We start from the raw sequence: 5,019 nt of genomic DNA on the forward strand, positions 1-5,019 counted from the left end.
ATTTCTCCTAAATTCTAATTATCTGGACTTAACGGGATACGTGACATATAATCCTCTTATATTTGGATAATTAGGATTTTTGTGGCATATAAACTAGAATTGAACTTCACCCTCTAGTTGGAATTAATTGACCAAGGAATTGGCGGATGATGAATTTTAGAGGAGACTAAAAAGGTCTAAGGAATTAGGGTTTAGTCATATATAGTTTTCCAGGAATTAAATATTGCATGATTAAAATAGTCAGTAAGAAAAAACAATCAGAAAAATAGATAACTCTGAAGCCTTAACTGTCTCTCCATATATTATTTCTAACTTATTTACTGTCTGTCTTCTGATATTCTGAATTTACTGTTAATACTTTGAAATCTTAACACTCTTTTCTGTTTGTCTAACTAAGTAAATCATTTAACTATTGTTGCTTAGTCCATCAATTCTCGTGAGATCGACCCTCATTCACTTGAGGTACTACTTGGTACGACCCGGTGCACTTGCCGGTTAGTTTGTGGTTAGAAATTCCGCACCAAGTTTTTAGCGCCGTTGCCGGGGATTGATAGTGATTAACAACTATTAGTTGTTTGATTGCTTAGATTAGGCGTTTTAGTTTTAATTTCATTTAAATTTTGCTTCAGTACTTTTGAAAAATAAATAAATAAATAAATAAATAGCACTAATATTTTTCTTAATTTCTGAAATTAAGTTTGGTGTTCCTAGTTAGTCTTATTTTAATTTTTCTTATTTAATTTGCCTAATAATTTCGAAATTTTTTGTCTTAATTTTAATAGTAATTTTAGAATTTTTGGTCTCTGCACTCTGACGTAGAGAGTTCTATCTTTTCTTGTTTTCTATCTGTTTATGCGCAGGAATAGAGACAAGGAACCTCTCTTAGACTTTGATCCTGAACCTGAAAGAACTTTTAGGTGACGTTTGCAACAAGCAAGACCTTACAAGGCTGCAGAATCCACTATGGATCCTAATAATGCTGCTAATGCCAACATGGCTAATCCGAATGGGAATTAGCAACAAAGGAGAGTGCTTTGCTCTAACTCTGCTCCTACTACAGATCTTTATGGAAAAAGCATTGTGGTGCCTCCTATAGCTGCGAACAACTATAAGTTGAAGCCACAATTGGTCATCCTGGTGTAACAAAACTTCCAGTATCATGGTCTTCCCCAAGAAGCCTCAAATCAATTTATTTCTAATTTTCTGCAAATTTGTGATACTGTGAAGACAAATAGAGTGAACCCTGAGGTGTACAAACTCATGCTCTTTCCGTTTGCTCTAAGGGACAGAGTAAAGCTATGGCTAGATTCCCAACCCAAGGAGAGTTTGGATACTTGAGACAAGGTTGTTACTGAGTTTCTTACTAAGTTTTTTCCACCAAAGAAGCTGACTAAGTTTAGGGTGGAGGTTCAAACCTTTAGGCAGAAGGATGGTGAAACTCTTTTTGAAACTTGGGAGAGATACAAGCTACTGACTAGGCAATGCCCTCTTGACATGTTCTCCAAATGGACCCAACTAGATATCTTTTATGAAGGCTTGGGTGAAATGTCCAAGATGTGCTTAGATAATTCTGCAGGTGGTTCATTGCACAAGAAGAAGACACCGGAGGAGACTATTGAGCTTATTGAATTGGTTGCTAGCAACCAATATTTATACTCATCTAACAGGAATCCTGTGAACTCTGAGGGTCCTCAGAAGAAGGGTGTTGTTGGAAGTAGAAGCTCTTAATGCTATTCTTACTCAGAATAAGTTTATGTCCCAGCAAATAAATCTACTTACCCAGCAGATGGGTGGCATGCAAGTCTCAGCTATCAACACCCAAAATCCACCTCAAGAGGTCCCTTATGACATGACAGGTAATTTTATACAAAATGAGAATTATGATTATGCTCAATTCTCTTCTGAATTGGTCAACTACATGGGGAGTGGTCCTAGAAATCCCAATAATGATCCATATTCTAAGACATACAATCAGGGGTGGAGAAATTACCCAAAGTTTGGGTGGAAGGACTAACCTCAGAGACTTCAGAATTTCAACAATAATTCTCAGGGCGGCTTCCAACAGAACAATCACAATAACCACTAGTTTCAGTAATCTCAGCAAGCAACTTCTCAGTTCCAGCAGAACAATAATTTGGAAGCAATACTGGCAAGTTTTAGATAGAAAACCAGAGCATCAATCAAGAATTTGGAAATTCAGATGGGTCAATTAGCCACAAAAGTTAATGAAATTGATTAGAGGACCACTAATAGCCTTCCTAGTAACACAATTCCAAATCCAAGAGAGGAATGCAACGCTATCACCTTGATAAGTGGACAAGTGGCAAGTACAGAAGCACAAGTTAATGAGGAGCCAATTGAAAAAGAAGTTCCAGAGGAGAAGAAGGAAGAAGTAGAGAACGTCCCTCCAAAGCGTGCGGACAACCCATTCCTAGACTCTCTTGACACTTATCCTACATTGCCAAAGGCTCCTGAGTGCAAGCCTAAAATGCCATATCCTCAGAGACTTCAAAAGGAGACTAAGGACAAACAGTTTTTAAAGTTCTTGGAAGTTTTCAGAAAGTTACAAATCAATAATCCTTTTGCTAAAATTTTGAAGCAAATGCCTCTCTATGTCAAGTTCATGAAGGAGCTATTATCAAAGAAGAAGACTTTAAAGGGAGATGAGACAGTGGTCCTGACTAAGGAATGCAGTGCCATAATTCAGAATAACTTGCCAAGAAAGATGCCAGATCCATGGAGCTTTCAAATTCCATGCACCATTGGGAGTACAACCTTTGAGGAAGCGTTATGTGATCTGGGAGCAAGCATCAATTTAATGCCCTTGTCTATGATGAAGAAGTTGCAAATCCAAGAGGCACAACCCACAAGGATAGCATTACAGATGGCAGACAAATCTTTAAAGCCTGCATATGGATTATTGGAGAATATCTTAGTCAAAGTGGGTAAGTTCTTCCTCCCAGCAGATTTTGTGATTCTTGACACAGGGGAGGATGAGAATGCCTCTATAATTCTAGGAAGATCATTCCTAGCCACTGGAAGAACTCTGAATGATGTGAAAGAAGGTGAATTAGTGCTTAGAGTGCATAATGAGCAACTAGTATTTCATGTTTTCAAATATATACATTCAGCAGGTGAAGAAGAGAGGTGCATGCAGACTGATTATTGATCCAAACATTCAAGAACACCCTGATGATACACAACAGAAATTGCAGTCCAAACTTTCTTTGGTGACAAACAATAAAATTCCTCCTGACATCAAACCTAAATTTGGTATTGGGAATGCATCATCCACCAAGGCGGAGGTTCCCAAAAAGAAGAAAGTATCCAGGGGATGGAGAAACAAAAAGATTTCCACTGAAGACTTCTCTCCAGGAATGAAGGTGGTGTTGACTAGCAATCCAGTGTTCACTTATATAGTAAACAGAATCCTTTCTCTGGAGCATATTGAACTACTTTATGAGGACACAGGGAGAAGATTCACAGTGAGGGGAGAAGAGCTAAGCCCCTATGATCCTCCTCCTTAGAGGAGTTGACTGTCAAGCTAATGACGGTAAAGAAGCGCTTATCGGGAGGCAACCCGATAATTTCGTATCCTTAGTTAATTTTTTTGTTACGTTGATTTTATTATTTATTTGATTTTTATTGAGTTTTATTGTTTTTCCTTTGTTTATGTATGCTTGATCATGTAGAATTTTTTAGAACAGGAATTGAACACTTAAAAAAAAAATTTGAACATTTTGGAGAAGGTTGAGTCTGCCAGTTCCACGCTAAACTTGGGATTTTCCAAGTTCAGCGTGGCATGTGCGTGTAATTTGGAAGAGAGTCTCTACCAAGTCCACGCTGAACTTGGAAAAATTCCAAGTTCAGTGTGGCGAACGACGTATATAGTGTGAGCTTGTTGAAGACCCACGTTGAACTTGGAACTCTAAGTTCAACGTGGAGAATGACACGAAAAAGAGCAAAGAGACTAAAAGTCCACGCTGAACTTGAAAAACCTCAAGTTCAGCGTAGGTTTAAATAAATAAATAACTATATATATAAAATAATAATAATAATAAAATAAAAATAATAAATAAAAAAAACAAAAAAATAATATCTTTTAATTATTTTAACCTCTTTTATCTTTTTATCATTTTATTTTTCTTTTATCATAATATTTATTTTTACTCCTCTGAACGTCTTTTTCTGTTCCTTCCTGCTTTCAGTTTTTCTTTGCTTGAGGACAAGCAAACTTTTAAGTTTGGTGTTGTCGCTTCGCTTGTGGCTTTTCTATTTATTTTAGTGGCACCAAAGGAAGATGAATTATCTTCACGGAGGAGCACAACTTGAAGAATGAGATGGCCACTAGGATAACTAAGGTGGTTGAGTTCCTTTCATTCTATATTTCCTCCCGTTCTTATTATGTTATATTCCTGTTTTTTGTTTATTTTGTTATTGCATGATCATTTATATTTTCAATTCCTAGATTCTAATTTAATTTACTGTCTATTTTGTTATTTGATTTCCTCTTATGCTGAAAAAGAGTGTCTCATGTATTGCTCACTGAGTTCGAAATAAAAAAAAGAAAGAAGTGATGTAATGCATGAAAAGAGTGAGTTTATATTTAAGATTAATCTTATTTGCTTAAATGTGGTGGTATTATTTGTAATTTTGAATGAATGACATGAACAGTGCATAGTTGAAATTGAAAAAAAGGAATGTTGATGTATGAGGAACAGGGATTTAGAGAATTATTATGATTTCTCTGAAATAAACAAAAATTTAATCCTTGAAGCAAAAGAGACAGCAAAATAAGCATAAAAGTAAGGTCCAAAGCTCTGAGCATCAATGACTAGGGAGTCTGAAATAATCAAAAGCTCAAAGAGTTGTTTTCCTAGTCATATGCTTATGGTATTCTTGTTTCAAGTAACCTTTGAGACAGAATATTTAGAGTCGTGACCAATTGCATTCAGCAGAGTATGCCAAAGGCTTTGAGCACCACTGTCTGGGAGTAACTAAAAGAAAAATCAAAATTTA

At 36.2% G+C, this 5,019-nt stretch overlaps 1 non-coding gene across 1 annotated transcript; it reads right to left on the reverse strand.

The window, feature by feature from the left end:
- Positions 1-1,392: 1,392 nt before the first annotated feature.
- LOC127742711 (small nucleolar RNA R71) lies at positions 1,393-1,496 on the reverse strand. Its single transcript, XR_008004072.1, has one exon. It is a non-coding gene; the product is annotated as a small nucleolar RNA R71 (small nucleolar RNA).
- Between the last annotated feature and the right edge of the window lie 3,523 nt (positions 1,497-5,019).

This window comes from Arachis duranensis, chromosome 1 (assembly GCF_000817695.3).
Source record: "Arachis duranensis cultivar V14167 chromosome 1, aradu.V14167.gnm2.J7QH, whole genome shotgun sequence".
Lineage (NCBI taxonomy): Eukaryota > Viridiplantae > Streptophyta > Magnoliopsida > Fabales > Fabaceae > Arachis > Arachis duranensis.